Genomic DNA, 17,301 nt, shown 5'->3' with positions numbered 1-17,301 from the left:
CTTGTGGGGTGTTTTTAAAGTTTTTAAATAGAAATGGCAGGATGATTGGGGTTAGGAGGATTGTCAGCGTGAGTAGTGTGAGGGAGTTGATTAGTAGTGTGGGGTTCACTACTTTTACTTGGATTTGCACCCAGATGGGTGGTTCCTAAGACCAGTGGATTGCTGTTATCCTTTAAAAGTAAGGGGGCTGAGGTTTTAGGCTCAGATGTAAGAGTTAGCAGCTCTTGTTGGTTAAACCCTCCCCTCGGCAGGTAAGAAGGTTTGAACTTCTATTCTTAGAATCACAGTCTAATGTTTGGTTTAAACTATACTTGCATGAGGGGATTCCGGAGATCAGTTCGGGTTTGAGGATTAGGAGGAATATTGGGATAATGTGGAGTGTTATGAGCAGGTGTTCTCGCGTGGTTGAGTTTTGCATAGATGTGATGTGGGAGGGGATTGAGCCTCGTTGGGTCATTAGTAGTATGAATAAGGTGTAGGAGGCGGTTAGTAGGGTTGCGATTCCTGTTAGGATGATCGTGAAGGCAGATCAGTTGAATAAGGTGATTATAATGGTTAGCTCTGCTATGAGGTTTGTTGTTGGGGGTAAGGCTATGTTTGTTAGATTGGCCAGCAATCATCAGGTAGCTATGAGTGGTAGGAGAGGTTGTAGGCCTCGTGTGAGTAGTAGAATTCGGCTGTGCGTACGTTCATAGTTTGTGTTGGCTAGGCAGAATAGTATGGAGGAAGTTAGTCCATGGGAAATTATTAGGATCATTGCCCCTGAGAATGATCAGTGGGTTTGGATTATTCCTGCGGCGATAACTAGGCCTATGTGGCTAACGGATGAATAAGCGATTAGTGATTTTAGGTCTGTCTGTCGTAGGCAGATTGGGCTAGTCATTAGGGCGCCTCATAGGGCCAGGGTTAGGAAGGGGTAGTGCAGGAGGTTGGACAGTGGGCCCATAAATAGAGTGACTCGTATAATTCCGTATCCTCCTAGCTTTAGTAGTAGGGCGGCGAGGAGTATTGAGCCTGCGATGGGTGCTTCTACGTGGGCTTTTGGCAGTCAGAGGTGTAGGCCGTATAGTGGGGCTTTTACTATGAATGCTATGAGCAGTGCTAGACCTGATAGTATTCCTGTCCATGAGGTGGATAGGGTTGGGTGGGTTAGTTGTAGGGTTGGCAGGTGCAGGGTGCCAATTTTCACGTATAGGTGTATGATTGTGATTAGCAGGGGTAGAGAGCTTACTAGCGTGTAGAATAGCAGGTAGATGCCAGCGCTTAGGCGTTCTGGTTGGTTCCCCCATCGGGTGATTAAGATTAGGGTGGGAATGAGGGTTGCTTCAAATGAGATGTAAAATAGTGCTAGTTCTGTGGTGGAAAAGGCTAGTAGGATGAATGGCTGGACTGCGACTAAGGTTGAGATAAAGATTCGTTTGCGTTGTAGGGGTTCTTGTTGCAGGTGGTTTTGGCTTGCTATGATTATGAGTGGGAGTAGTCAGCAGGATAGTACTAGGAGGGGGGATGAGATTTGGTCAATTCCTGTTCAGTTGGATAAAAATTTGTAGGGGTAGTAGGTTGGGATTAATCACTGTAGGCTTAGGGCAGCGATTAGGAGGCTGTATAAGGTGGTGTTAGTCCATAGAAATTTTGGTGGAGACAGCAGGGCTGTTGGAAGAAGTATGATTGTGGGTAGGATGATTTTTAGCATTGCAGGAGGTTTAGGTTGTGTAGATGGTCGGAGCCATGTGTGCGGGTGGAGGCTACTAGGATGGCCAGGCCTGTGCCCGCCTCACACGCTGAGAAGGTTAGCATGAGAATTGGTACCATGGTGAATGAGGAGACTTGGTTTTCGATGGATCATATTGATAGGCCTACGAATATCGATAATATTATGCTTTCAAGGCATAGTAGGGCGGATACTAGGTGGGTTCGGTGGAAGGCTAGTCCTAGTCCGCTGAAAATGAAGGCTGAGTAGAAGCTTAAATGTAGGGGCGACATAAGAAAGTTACAGGGTTGGCTGTAATCTGCTGGGTCGAAACCAGCTATCTTTTTGGTTAGACTAACTTTCTGTTATTCTGCTCATTCTAGGCCCCCTTGAATTCACTCGTAGGCCAGTCCGAGTGTTAGGAGAAGGAGGATCACTACAGTTCAGGTGAGGGTCATTAGGGGGGATTGGAGTTGGACGGCTCATGGCAGGGGGAGTAGGAGGGCGATTTCTAGGTCGAATAGGACGAACAGGATGGCTACTGAGGAAGAATCGGACTGAGAATGGTAATCGAGCAGATCCAAGTGGGTCGAATCCACATTCGTACGGTGAGAGTTTCTCTGAGTCGGGGTTTATTTGGGCGAGTCAGAAGTTTAATGCGGTTAGGGCGGCGCTTAGGATTGATGATAGGGCGAATATGAACATGAGTGCGTTCATTGCTCTCCTCTGGGTTTATACCAGATTCTAGAGATTGGAAGTCAATTGTAATTAATATACTAGAAGAGCAAGATCCTCATCAGTAGATGGTTATGTAGAGGAATAGTCAGATGACGTCTACGAAGTGTCAGTATCAGGCTGCTGCCTCGAATCCGAAGTGGTGGTCTGATGTAAAGTGGAACTTGATCAGTCGGAAGAGGCAGACGGTCAGGAAGGAGGATCCGATGATTACGTGGAGTCCGTGGAATCCAGTGGCAACGAAGAAGGTAGATCCGTAGACGCTATCGGCGATTGAGAATGGGGCTTCGTGGTATTCTATTGCTTGTAGGGCTGTGAAGTAGAATCCCAGGAGGATCGTTAGGGTTAGGGCGTGGATGGCGTGTTTTCGGTTTCCTTCTGTGATGCTGTGATGGGCTCACGTTACGGTAACGCCTGAGGCTAGTAGGATGGCTGTGTTTAGTAGGGGGACTTCTATCGGGTTGAGTGGTTTAATTCCTGTTGGGGGTCATTGGCCTCCTAGTTCTGGGGTTGGGGCCAGGCTCGAGTGGAAGAACGCTCAGAAGAACCCTAAGAAGAAGAATGCTTCGGATGTGATGAAAAGGATTATGCCGTATCGTAGGCCTTTTTGGACTGTGGGAGTGTGATGGCCTTGGAAGGTGCTTTCTCGTACAATGTCTCGTCATCATTGGAGTATTACTAGGAGTATTGAGATGAGGCCTAGGGTTAGTAGTATGGATGAGTTGTAGTGGAATCACATGATTAATCCTGAGGTTGTGAGTAGGGCGGCGGCTGCCCCGAAGATTGGTCAAGGGCTTGGGTCAACTATGTGGTATGAGTGTGCTTGGTGTGCCATTAGATGTTTTCTTGTAAGTATAGGCTTAGAAGGAGCACGAAGACGTAGGCCTGGATTATGGCTACTGCTACTTCTAGGATGGTTAGGAGTAGTAGGATGATTATTGTTAGGATGGATACTGCAGGAAGGGTGGGTATTAATGCAATGGAGGCTGTAGAGATGAGTTGGATGAGTAAGTGTCCTGCTGTAAGGTTGGCTGTAAGGCGGACTCCGAGGGCTAGGGGGCGGATTAGTAGGCTGGTTGTTTCGATCAGGATTAGTGCGGGGATTAGGGGTGTAGGGGTACCTTCGGGTAATAGGTGGGCTAAAGAGGCTGATGGTTGGTTTCGTAGGCCTGTTAGTAGTGTGGCGAGCCATAGTGGGAAGGCTAGGGCTATGTTCATAGATAGTTGGGTGGTTGGGGTGAATGTATATGGAAGGAGGCCTAGAAGGTTGATTGTAAGAAGTATGATTATTAGGGATGTAAATATTATGGCTCATTTGTGGCCATTTTTGTTGAGTGGGACTATTAGTTGTTTTGTGATTAGGTGAAGGAGTCATGTTTGGATAGTAGAAAGGCGGTTGTTGATTCATCGGTTGTTTGGGGACGGGAATAGTAGGGCTGGGAAGAGTAGGGATAGTAGGATTAAGGGGATGCCAAATAGATTGGGGCTGGAAAATTGGTCAAAGAAGCTTAGGTTCATGGTCAGGATCATGGTGTGGGTTTGGTAGTGAGGGAGGTCTTATTTGATGGGGGGTTGGTTGTGGTGAAGGCTAGTAGTTTTGGTTGGATGAGGAGTGCTAGGGTTAATCAGGTTATAATTATGATTGAAAATCATGGTGCGGGGTTAAGCTGTGGCATATCATTAAGGAGGGGGAAGTCCCTCTTTGGCTAGCTTAAAAGGCTAGTGCTGTTGCATAGCTTCTTAATGATTAGGATGATGATAGAAGGGACGATCAGGCCTCGAAATGTGGGAGTGGGGTTGATTCTACTACAATGGGTATGTAGCTGTGATTAGCCCCGCAAATTTCTGAGCATTGTCCGTAAAAAATCCCAGGCCGGGTGGTAATGAATGAAGTTTGGTTTAGTCGGCCTGGGATTGCGTCTGTTTTAACTCCGAGCGTTGGGACTGCTCAGGAGTGGAGTACGTCTCCTGCAGTAATGATCACGCGGATGGGGGATTCTATTGGGATAACTACGCGGTGGTCAACTTCTAGCAGTCGGAAGTGGCCGTTGGGTAAGTCTGGGGTGGGCACTATGTAGGAGTCGAATGATAGGTCTTTGAAGTCTGTGTATTCGTAGCTTCAGTATCATTGGTGGCCGATGGCTTTTAGGGTGAGGTCTGGTTCATCGATTTTGTCCATTATGTAGAGGATTTGTAGGGATGGGAGGGCGAGGAGTACCAGGACGATAGCAGGTAGGATTGTCCAGATCAGCTCTACTTCTTGGGCGTCTACAGCATTGGACGAGAGTTTTTCTGTTAGTATGTGGGCTAAAAGGTAGAGAACTAGGCTGCAGATAGCTAGGGCAACGATTAGGGCGTGGTCGTGGAATTCAACGAGTTCTTCTATGATGGGTGATGAGGCGTCTTGGAATCCTAGTTGGGAGTGGTTGGCCACATGAGATGTACAGGATTTTTACCTGTGATTTAGTCTTGACAAGGCTATGTAATTGGTTTACTAACGTCTCATAAGAAAGAAGCATGAGCGGTTAATGCAGTTGGCTTGAAACCAGCATGTGAGGGTTCGATTCCTTCCTTTCTTGTACTTGGACGAAGGCCGGTTCCTCGAAAGTATGGTATGGGGGAGGGCAGCCGTGGATTCATTCAACGTTTGTGGTAGTTAGTTCTGGTTGTAGGACTTTTCGTTTGGCCGGAAAGGCTTCTCAGATGATGAATATTAGTATGATTACGGCTACTATTGAGATTAGGGAGCCGATGGAGGAAATGGTGTTTCAGAGTGTGTAGGCGTCGGGATAGTCCGAGTATCGTCGGGGTATTCCTGCTAGGCCTAGGAAGTGCTGGGGGAAGAACGTTAGGTTTACTCCTGTAAATATTACCCCGAAGTGGGCTTTTGCTCATGTTTGGTGTAGGGTAAACCCAGTGAGTAGTGGGAATCAGTGAGTAAATCCTGCTAGAGGCCATCCTAGTATAGGTAGAAGGTAAGTAAGGCCAATTTGGGGCTGTAAACTAGGATGATGGCGATTCAGCCTAAGTGGGAGATGGACGAGAAGGCTAGGATTTTGCGTGTTTGTGTTTGGTTCAGTCCTATTCAGCCTCCTAGTGCTGTTGAGGCTAGGGCCATGGCGGTGAGTAGAGCTGGGTCGAGGGATTTGGATGTTAGTAGGAGCAGGGTTAGTGGGGGGAATTTTATGAGGGTCGAGAGTAGCAGGGCTGTTATTAGTGGCGATCCTTGTAGTACTTCTGGGAATCAGAAGTGAAATGGCACTAGGCCCAGTTTAATAGCGATTGCTGCTGTCAGTAGTAGACAGGAGGTTGGGTGGTTTATTTGTGTGATGTCTCATTGGCCGGTGACTCAGGCATTGGTTATGCTAGAGAATAGGACCAGGGCGGAAGCAGCTGCTTGGGTTAGGAAGTATTTCGTTGCGGCTTCTACTGCTCGTGGGTGGTGGGATTTGGCAATTAGGGGAATGATGGCTAGTGCGTTGATCTCCAGTCCTGTCCAGGCCAGAACTCAGTGGTTGCTGGAAATTGTGATTGTGGTGCCCAAGATGAGGCTGAAGGTTATGATTGGGGTCGCGTAAGGGTTCATTAGTAGAGGAGGGGGTTAAACCATCATTTTCGGGGTATGGGCCCGATAGCTTGATTAGCTGACTCTACTAGAAAATAATATAAGGGAAGTATGGAGAATTTTGATTTCTCTTGTGTGGGTTCAATTCCTACTTTTCTAAGGTCAACAGGAAATGAGAGGGCTGTTATACCTCTATGTTCACTTTATCATAGTGACCCTTTGTAGTTCAGGCACATTTCCTTATGTAAGGAGGTAGGCCTGCATAGCAGATAGGTATGCTGATGTGTCAGAGGCACAGAGCTAGTGTGAGGGGTAGGAAGTTTTTTCATAGTAGGTGCATTGGTTGGTCATATCGGAATCGTGGGTATGAAGCTCGGACCCATAAGAAACCAGAAGATAGTAGGAGGACTTTTGTGGCTAGGATGACGGGGAATAGTTCTGTGGGTGGCCCTAGGGCGCTTGGGTTTAGGAATATGATGGCTGTAAGTGTATTTATTAGCATAATGTTCGCATATTCAGCTAGGAAGAATAAGGCGAAGGGTCCTGCGGCGTATTCAACGTTAAACCCTGAGACTAGCTCAGATTCACCCTCTGTGAGGTCAAAAGGAGCTCGGTTTGTCTCTGCTAGGGTGGATACGTATCATATTATTGCTAGGGGTCATGAGGAGAAAATGAAGTATAGAGGCTCCTGTGCGACGGCAAAGGAGCTGAGTGTGTAGCTTCCGCTTAGTATGATTATTGATAGCAGGATTATGGCCAGTGTCACTTCGTATGAAATGGTCTGTGCTACTGCCCGTAGGGCTCCGATTAGTGCGTATTTTGAGTTCGAGGCTCAGCCTGATCATAGGACTGAGTAGACGGCTAGGCTTGACATGGCTATTAGGAAGAGAACTCCGAGGTTTAGATCTGCTAGGGGAAATGGGAGTGGTAGTGGTGCTCAAGTGGTGAGGGCTAGGACAAGGGCTAGTATTGGTATCAGAATGAATAGAAGTGGGGAAGAGGTAGAGGGTCGGATGGGCTCTTTGGTAAATAGTTTCAGTCCGTCCGCAAATGGTTGAAGTAGGCCAAAAGGCCCGACAACGTTAGGGCCTTTGCGGGATTGTATGTAGCTTAGGATTTTCCGTTCTACTAGGGTTAGGAAGGCTACGGCAATCAGGATTGGGATGATGTATAGGAGGGATATAACGAGGCAGCTTAGTGTTGTTATTTGAATCATGGGTGAAGCTAGGGAGAGGATTTGAACCTCTGGGGAAAGGGCTTAAGCCTTCTGCACTTGCCGGGCTCTGCCACTCTAGCTGGTCCTTTTCTAGGATTGAAAGTGGTGGGGGAAGGCCCTCTTCACGGTTTAGTTGGTTTCACTGCTTAGAGGGGGGGGGCGTGCTTGTGGTATTGGCCCCACTTTCCCGGTCCTTTCGTACTGGGGAGAGTGTGTCATAGATAGAAACCGACCTGGATTGCTCCGGTCTGAACTCAGATCACGTAGGACTGTTAATCGTTGAACAAACGAACCCTTAATAGCGGCTGCACCATTAGGATGTCCTGATCCAACATCGAGGTCGTAAACCCCCCTGTCGATATGGGCTCTTGAGGGGGATTGCGCTGTTATCCCTGGGGTAGCTTGGTCCATTAATCAATTATATTGGGTCTGGTCACTGTTAGCACTTTGAGGGGTAGCTCTAGGTAAAGAGGTATGGTCTTGTTTTTGGAGGATTTGTTCTCCTCCAAGGTCGCCCCAACCGAAAAATATCGACCAGGCTCTGCGATGGTAGTGGCCCCAGTGGGGTTGATTGAGGATTCGCGGTGGTCGTTGATTTTTAAGTTCCACAGGGTCTTCTCGTCTTATGTTCACATCCCCGCTTTTGCACGGGGAGATCAATTTCACTGATTATCTGTGAGAGACAGTTAAGACCTCGTTTAGCCATTCATACAAGATTTATGGGACAATTGATTGCGCTATCTTTGCACGGTTAGGATACCGCGGCCGTTAAACCTAAGTCACCGGGCAGGCATCACCTTCAATACTTGTTTAATTTGCTGAAGGCTATGTTTTTGGTAAACAGTCGGGCCTTATTAATTTGCCGAGTTCCTTTCACAGATTTTAATCGCTCTTATAGGCGCTCCTGAGTCGGGTTAACAGGGTTAGTTAATACGTGGTCTTGTAGGGGTTTTTGTATCTGTCTAGGTCTGTTAATAATGTTTCTATGTAAGCTTGCGCCGTTAGAGGGGTGTGGCCCTGTACATGAGGGGCCTAGGATGATTCCTAGGATTGTTATGAGGATGGCAGTGGTTTTGGTGATAAGGGGTATGGTTATTGGGGGGGTTTTGGTTGGTGTGATGAAAGAGGTAATGATTATTCCTGCTGTAATGCTGCCTAGGGCGAGTCGGGTTAGGGGGGCGGTGATTAGTGGGTTGTTTTCGTTTATTGATACTATTGGGGGGATTCGGGTTTGTCCAGCTTGGACTAGGATGGTTATGCGGATGCTGTAGGTTGCGGTGAATGCTGTGGCTATAAGGGTTAGGAGTAGGGCTCAAGTATTTAGGTATGATGTGTTTAAGCTTTCGATGATGAGGTCTTTTGAGTAGAATCCGGCTAGGAATGGGGTTCCTATCAGCGCCAGGTTTCCGATGGTTAGGCAGGAAGTAGTGACTGGGAGTATTTTCTGTAGGCCTCCTATCTTTCGGATATCTTGTTCTCCGTTTAGGTTGTGGATGATAGACCCTGAGCATAGGAATAGTATGGCTTTAAAGAAGGCATGGGTTGAGATGTGTAGGAAGGCTAGTTGTGGGAGGTTTAGTCCGATAGTGACTATTATTAGTCCTAGTTGGCTGGATGTTGAGAAAGCAATGATTTTTTTGATGTCATTTTGGGTTAGGGCGCATGTGGCAGCGAATAGGGTTGATAGAGCACCTAGGCATAGGCAGGCAGTTAGGGCTGTCTGGTTGGTGGCTAGCAGGGGGTGCATGCGGATGAGCAGGAAGATTCCGGCTACTACTATGGCACTGGAGTGCAGTAGGGCTGATACTGGGGTGGGGCCTTCTATTGCTGCGGGCAGTCATGGGTGGAGTCCAAATTGGGCGGATTTTCCTGCGGCTGCGAGGATTAATCCTATGAGGGGGAGGATTGGGGTTTGGTGGGGGTGTACGGCTTGTTGGATCTCTCAGGTGTTGAATGTTGAAGCTAGTCATGCTATGCTCAGGATCAGTCCGATGTCTCCGATTCGGTTGTAGATTACGGCTCGTAGGGCGGCGGTGTTGGCATCTGCTCGGCCTTGTCATCAGCCGATGAGAAGGAAGGACATGATTCGTACTCCTTCCCAGCCTACGAATAGGAGGAATATGTTGTTTGCGGTTGTTAGGAGGAGTATGGCGACTAGGAATGTCAGTAGGTAGGTGAAAAATTTTGTTACGTATGGCTCTGAGGCCATGTATCATATGGCGAATTGTAGGATTGATCATGTTACAAATAGGGCGATTGGAAGAAATGTTATTGAGTATTGGTCTATTTTTAGGCTCAGGGGGATTTTAAAGTTTATAATGAATTTTCACTCCCAGTGGCAGGTGACAGATTCTACTCCCGAGTAGATGAATGCGGTTGTAGGGGCTAGGCTAATTAGGAATGCGGTTTTAACAGCGCGGGTGGTGGCTTGTGGGGTGTTTTTAAAGTTTTTAAATAGAAATGGCAGGATGATTGGGGTTAGGAGGATTGTCAGCGTGAGTAGTGTGAGGGAGTTGATTAGTAGTGTGGGGTTCACTACTTTTACTTGGATTTGCACCCAGATGGGTGGTTCCTAAGACCAGTGGATTGCTGTTATCCTTTAAAAGTAAGGGGGCTGAGGTTTTAGGCTCAGATGTAAGAGTTAGCAGCTCTTGTTGGTTAAACCCTCCCCTCGGCAGGTAAGAAGGTTTGAACTTCTATTCTTAGAATCACAGTCTAATGTTTGGTTTAAACTATACTTGCATGAGGGGATTCCGGAGATCAGTTCGGGTTTGAGGATTAGGAGGAATATTGGGATAATGTGGAGTGTTATGAGCAGGTGTTCTCGCGTGGTTGAGTTTTGCATAGATGTGATGTGGGAGGGGATTGAGCCTCGTTGGGTCATTAGTAGTATGAATAAGGTGTAGGAGGCGGTTAGTAGGGTTGCGATTCCTGTTAGGATGATCGTGAAGGCAGATCAGTTGAATAAGGTGATTATAATGGTTAGCTCTGCTATGAGGTTTGTTGTTGGGGGTAAGGCTATGTTTGTTAGATTGGCCAGCAATCATCAGGTAGCTATGAGTGGTAGGAGAGGTTGTAGGCCTCGTGTGAGTAGTAGAATTCGGCTGTGCGTACGTTCATAGTTTGTGTTGGCTAGGCAGAATAGTATGGAGGAAGTTAGTCCATGGGAAATTATTAGGATCATTGCCCCTGAGAATGATCAGTGGGTTTGGATTATTCCTGCGGCGATAACTAGGCCTATGTGGCTAACGGATGAATAAGCGATTAGTGATTTTAGGTCTGTCTGTCGTAGGCAGATTGAGCTAGTCATTAGGGCGCCTCATAGGGCCAGGGTTAGGAAGGGGTAGTGCAGGAGGTTGGACAGTGGGCCCATAAATAGAGTGACTCGTATAATTCCGTATCCTCCTAGCTTTAGTAGTAGGGCGGCGAGGAGTATTGAGCCTGCGATGGGTGCTTCTACGTGGGCTTTTGGCAGTCAGAGGTGTAGGCCGTATAGTGGGGCTTTTACTATGAATGCTATGAGCAGTGCTAGACCTGATAGTATTCCTGTCCATGAGGTGGATAGGGTTGGGTGGGTTAGTTGTAGGGTTGGCAGGTGCAGGGTGCCAATTTTCACGTATAGGTGTATGATTGTGATTAGCAGGGGTAGAGAGCTTACTGGCGTGTAGAATAGCAGGTAGATGCCAGCGCTTAGGCGTTCTGGTTGGTTCCCCCATCGGGTGATTAAGATTAGGGTGGGAATGAGGGTTGCTTCAAATGAGATGTAAAATAGTGCTAGTTCTGTGGTGGAAAAGGCTAGTAGGATGAATGGCTGGACTGCGACTAAGGTTGAGATAAAGATTCGTTTGCGTTGTAGGGGTTCTTGTTGCAGGTGGTTTTGGCTTGCTATGATTATGAGTGGGAGTAGTCAGCAGGATAGTACTAGGAGGGGGGATGAGATTTGGTCAATTCCTGTTCAGTTGGATAAAAATTTGTAGGGGTAGTAGGTTGGGATTAATCACTGTAGGCTTAGGGCAGCGATTAGGAGGCTGTATAAGGTGGTGTTAGTCCATAGAAATTTTGGTGGAGACAGCAGGGCTGTTGGAAGAAGTATGATTGTGGGTAGGATGATTTTTAGCATTGCAGGAGGTTTAGGTTGTGTAGATGGTCAGAGCCATGTGTGCGGGTGGAGGCTACTAGGATGGCCAGGCCTGTGCCCGCCTCACACGCTGAGAAGGTTAGCATGAGAATTGGTACCATGGTGAATGAGGAGACTTGGTTTTCGATGGATCATATTGATAGGCCTACGAATATCGATAATATTATGCTTTCAAGGCATAGTAGGGCGGATACTAGGTGGGTTTGGTGGAAGGCTAGCCCTAGTCCGCTGAAAATGAAGGCTGAGTAGAAGCTTAAATGTAGGGGCGACATAAGAAAGTTACAGGGTTGGCTGTAATCTGCTGGGTCGAAACCAGCTATCTTTTTGGTTAGACTAACTTTCTGTTATTCTGCTCATTCTAGGCCCCCTTGAATTCACTCGTAGGCCAGTCCGAGTGTTAGGAGAAGGAGGATCACTACAGTTCAGGTGAGGGTCATTAGGGGGGATTGGAGTTGGACGGCTCATGGCAGGGGGAGTAGGAGGGCGATTTCTAGGTCGAATAGGACGAACAGGATGGCTACTGAGGAAGAATCGGACTGAGAATGGTAATCGAGCAGATCCAAGTGGGTCGAATCCACATTCGTACGGTGAGAGTTTCTCTGAGTCGGGGTTTATTTGGGCGAGTCAGAAGTTTAATGCGGTTAGGGCGGCGCTTAGGATTGATGATAGGGCGAATATGAACATGAGTGCGTTCATTGCTCTCCTCTGGGTTTATACCAGATTCTAGAGATTGGAAGTCAATTGTAATTAATATACTAGAAGAGCAAGATCCTCATCAGTAGATGGTTATGTAGAGGAATAGTCAGATGACGTCTACGAAGTGTCAGTATCAGGCTGCTGCCTCGAATCCGAAGTGGTGGTCTGATGTAAAGTGGAACTTGATCAGTCGGAAGAGGCAGACGGTCAGGAAGGAGGATCCGATGATTACGTGGAGTCCGTGGAATCCAGTGGCAACGAAGAAGGTAGATCCATAGACGCTATCGGCGATTGAGAATGGGGCTTCGTGGTATTCTATTGCTTGTAGGGCTGTGAAGTAGAATCCCAGGAGGATCGTTAGGGTTAGGGCGTGGATGGCGTGTTTTCGGTTTCCTTCTGTGATGCTGTGATGGGCTCACGTTACGGTAACGCCTGAGGCTAGTAGGATGGCTGTGTTTAGTAGGGGGACTTCTATCGGGCTGAGTGGTTTAATTCCTGTTGGGGGTCATTGGCCTCCTAGTTCTGGGGTTGGGGCCAGGCTCGAGTGGAAGAACGCTCAGAAGAACCCTAAGAAGAAGAATGCTTCGGATGTGATGAAAAGGATTATGCCGTATCGTAGGCCTTTTTGGACTGTGGGAGTGTGATGGCCTTGGAAGGTGCTTTCTCGTACAATGTCTCGTCATCATTGGAGTATTACTAGGAGTATTGAGATGAGGCCTAGGGTTAGTAGTATGGATGAGTTGTAGTGGAATCACATGATTAATCCTGAGGTTGTGAGTAGGGCGGCGGCTGCCCCGAAGATTGGTCAAGGGCTTGGGTCAACTATGTGGTATGAGTGTGCTTGGTGTGCCATTAGATGTTTTCTTGTAAGTATAGGCTTAGAAGGAGCACGAAGACGTAGGCCTGGATTATGGCTACTGCTACTTCTAGGATGGTTAGGAGTAGTAGGATGATTATTGTTAGGATGGATACTGCAGGAAGGGTGGGTATTAATGCAATGGAGGCTGTAGAGATGAGTTGGATGAGTAAGTGTCCTGCTGTAAGGTTGGCTGTAAGGCGGACTCCGAGGGCTAGGGGGCGGATTAGTAGGCTGGTTGTTTCGATCAGGATTAGTGCGGGGATTAGGGGTGTAGGGGTACCTTCGGGTAATAGGTGGGCTAAAGAGGCTGATGGTTGGTTTCGTAGGCCTGTTAGTAGTGTGGCGAGCCATAGTGGGAAGGCTAGGGCTATGTTCATAGATAGTTGGGTGGTTGGGGTGAATGTATATGGAAGGAGGCCTAGAAGGTTGATTGTAAGAAGTATGATTATTAGGGATGTAAATATTATGGCTCATTTGTGGCCATTTTTGTTGAGTGGGACTATTAGTTGTTTTGTGATTAGGTGAAGGAGTCATGTTTGGATAGTAGAAAGGCGGTTGTTGATTCATCGGTTGTTTGGGGACGGGAATAGTAGGGCTGGGAAGAGTAGGGATAGTAGGATTAAGGGGATGCCAAATAGATTGGGGCTGGAAAATTGGTCAAAGAAGCTTAGGTTCATGGTCAGGATCATGGTGTGGGTTTGGTAGTGAGGGAGGTCTTATTTGATGGGGGGTTGGTTGTGGTGAAGGCTAGTAGTTTTGGTTGGATGAGGAGTGCTAGGGTTAATCAGGTTATAATTATGATTGAAAATCATGGTGCGGGGTTAAGCTGTGGCATATCATTAAGGAGGGGGAAGTCCCTCTTTGGCTAGCTTAAAAGGCTAGTGCTGTTGCATAGCTTCTTAATGATTAGGATGATGATAGAAGGGACGATCAGGCCTCGAAATGTGGGAGTGGGGTTGATTCTACTACAATGGGTATGTAGCTGTGATTAGCCCCGCAAATTTCTGAGCATTGTCCGTAAAAAATCCCAGGCCGGGTGGTAATGAATGAAGTTTGGTTTAGTCGGCCTGGGATTGCGTCTGTTTTAACTCCGAGCGTTGGGACTGCTCAGGAGTGGAGTACGTCTCCTGCAGTAATGATCACGCGGATGGGGGATTCTATTGGGATAACTACGCGGTGGTCAACTTCTAGCAGTCGGAAGTGGCCGTTGGGTAAGTCTGGGGTGGGCACTATGTAGGAGTCGAATGATAGGTCTTTGAAGTCTGTGTATTCGTAGCTTCAGTATCATTGGTGGCCGATGGCTTTTAGGGTGAGGTCTGGTTCGTCGATTTCGTCCATTATGTAGAGGATTTGTAGGGATGGGAGGGCGAGGAGTACCAGGACGATAGCAGGTAGGATTGTCCAGATCAGCTCTACTTCTTGGGCGTCTACAGCATTGGACGAGAGTTTTTCTGTTAGTATGTGGGCTAAAAGGTAGAGAACTAGGCTGCAGATAGCTAGGGCAACGATTAGGGCGTGGTCGTGGAATTCAATGAGTTCTTCTATGATGGGTGATGAGGCGTCTTGGAATCCTAGTTGGGAGTGGTTGGCCACATGAGATGTACAGGATTTTTACCTGTGATTTAGTCTTGACAAGGCTATGTAATTGGTTTACTAACGTCTCATAAGAAAGAAGCATGAGCGGTTAATGCAGTTGGCTTGAAACCAGCATGTGAGGGTTCGATTCCTTCCTTTCTTGTACTTGGACGAAGGCCGGTTCCTCGAAAGTATGGTATGGGGGAGGGCAGCCGTGGATTCATTCAACGTTTGTGGTAGTTAGTTCTGGTTGTAGGACTTTTCGTTTGGCCGGAAAGGCTTCTCAGATGATGAATATTAGTATGATTACGGCTACTATTGAGATTAGGGAGCCGATGGAGGAAATGGTGTTTCAGAGTGTGTAGGCGTCGGGATAGTCCGAGTATCGTCGGGGTATTCCTGCTAGGCCTAGGAAGTGCTGGGGGAAGAACGTTAGGTTTACTCCTGTAAATATTACCCCGAAGTGGGCTTTTGCTCATGTTTGGTGTAGGGTAAACCCAGTGAGTAGTGGGAATCAGTGAGTAAATCCTGCTAGAATGGCAAAGACGGCGCCTATGGATAGGACGTAGTGGAAGTGGGCAACTACGTAGTACGTGTCGTGCAGGGCGATGTCTAGGGAAGAGTTTGCAAGAACGATTCCTGTTAATCCTCCGATGGTAAATAGGAAGATAAATCCTAGAGCTCATAGTATTGGGGGGGTCTCATTTGATTGTTCCTCCGTGCAGGGTGGCTAGTCAGCTAAATACTTTGATTCCGGTAGGGATGGCAATGATTATAGTGGCTGATGTAAAGTAGGCTCGGGTATCAACGTCTATTCCTACTGTAAACATGTGGTGAGCTCAGACGATGAATCCTAGGAAGCCGATGGATAGTATGGCTCAGACTATTCCCATGTAGCCGAAGGGCTCCTTTTTGCCTGAGTAGTACGTGACTACGTGTGAGATGATTCCAAACCCCGGTAGGATCAGAATATAGACTTCTGGGTGTCCGAAGAATCAGAATAGGTGTTGGTACAGGATTGGGTCTCCTCCTCCAGCGGGGTCGAAGAATGTGGTGTTTAGGTTTCAATCAGTTAGTAATATTGTAATACCGGCGGCGAGTACGGGGAGTGATAGAAGGAGTAGGATGGCGGTAATTAGTACGGATCAGACAAATAGTGGGGTTTGGTATTGTGAGAGTGCGGGGGGTTTTATGTTGATGGCTGTGGTGATAAAGTTGATGGCCCCAAGGATGGAGGAGATACCGGCTAAGTGGAGTGAGAAGATAGCCAGGTCTACTGAAGCTCCGGCGTGGGCAAGGTTACCTGCTAGGGGAGGGTAGACAGTTCAGCCTGTGCCGGCGCCAGCTTCTACAGTGGATGAGGCTAGTAGGAGGAGGAATGATGGGGGGAGGAGTCAAAAGCTTATGTTGTTTATTCGCGGGAATGCTATGTCGGGGGCACCGATTATGAGGGGGACTAATCAGTTGCCGAATCCTCCGATCATGATGGGTATGACTATAAAGAAGATTATTACAAAGGCGTGAGCGGTAACGATTACATTGTAAATTTGGTCGTCGCCTAGGAGAGTTCCTGGTTGTCCTAGTTCTGCGCGGATTAATAGGCTGAGTGCGGTGCCGACTATTCCTGCTCATGCCCCGAAGATGAGGTACAGGGTGCCAATATCCTTATGGTTAGTGGAAAATAGTCATCGGTTGATGAAGGTGACGGGTAAGATGGCTGAGTGTTGAAGCGTTAGGCTGTAGTCCTTTTTACAGAGGTTTAATTCCTCTTCTTATCGGCTCTGTAGTGAAATTCATGTTGAGTTGCAAGCTCATCGATGCGCACTAGGGTGCGTCAGGGTCTTTGTAGGCAGAAGCCAATTGGTTTAGGCATTTAGCTGTTAACTAGAGTTTTGTGGGATCGAAGCCCATCTGTCTAGGGAGGCTTTAGCTTAATTAAAGCGTCTGACTTGCATTCAGAAGATACAGGTTAATATTCTGTAAGTCTTAATGTGCAGAAACTAAGAGGGTTTAACTCTTATTTAAGGCTTTGAAGGCCTTCGGTTTGGGGTGTTATCCTAAGTTTCTAGACAATGGCATGTATTATTGGGGACAGGGGAAGTAAGAGGATTGATAGTGAGGCAAGGACCGCAGTAGGTGTGCTTGGGGCTTTGCTAGTGTATCATTGTTTTATGTGGTTAGAGGAGTTGGGGGGAAGGGTAATTGTTGAGTGGTATGCGAGGCGTAGGTAGAAGAAGAGGCTGAGCAGTGATAGCATGGCAATTGCCATGGCTGCTGGTGTTATTTCCTGTTTAGTTAGTTCTTGGATGATAAGTCACTTTGGTATAAAGCCTGTTAATGGGGGGAGGCCTGCTAGGGATAAAAGTACTAGTATTAGGGTGGCGTTTAGCACTGGGGTTTTTGTTCATGAGGTTGTGATCATGGATAGGTTAAGGGCTTTGATTTTGTTAAGGGCTAGGAATACGGCTGATGTTATGATTGTGTATAGGTAGAAGGTAAGTAAGGCCAATTTGGGGCTGTAAACTAGGATGATGGCGATTCAGCCTAAGTGGGAGATGGACGAGAAGGCTAGGATTTTGCGTGTTTGTGTTTGGTTCAGTCCTATTCAGCCTCCTAGTGCTGTTGAGGCTAGGGCCATGGCGGTGAGTAGAGCTGGGTCGAGGGATTTGGATGTTAGTAGGAGCAGGGTTAGTGGGGGGAATTTTATGAGGGTCGAGAGTAGCAGGGCTGTTATTAGTGGCGATCCTTGTAGTACTTCTGGGAATCAGAAGTGAAATGGCACTAGGCCCAGTTTAATAGCGATTGCTGCTGTCAGTAGTAGACAGGA

At 47.4% G+C, this 17,301-nt stretch overlaps 1 long non-coding RNA gene across 1 annotated transcript; it reads right to left on the bottom strand.

The window, feature by feature from the left end:
• Positions 1–315: 315 nt before the first annotated feature.
• Positions 316–17,111, bottom strand: LOC310885474. Its single transcript, XR_014574830.1, has 2 exons — positions 17,019–17,111; positions 316–5,515 (listed from the first exon to the last, which is right to left on the bottom strand). It is a non-coding gene; the product is annotated as an uncharacterized lncRNA (long non-coding RNA).
• Positions 17,112–17,301: the final 190 nt, after the last annotated feature.

The sequence above is a fragment of the Anser anser genome (genome assembly GCF_964211835.1).
Source record: "Anser anser genome assembly, chromosome: 23".
NCBI classification, from domain to species: Eukaryota; Metazoa; Chordata; class Aves; order Anseriformes; family Anatidae; genus Anser; species Anser anser.
Note: the sequence above shows the minus strand (reverse complement) of the source record. Positions and strands in the feature narration are given on the sequence as shown.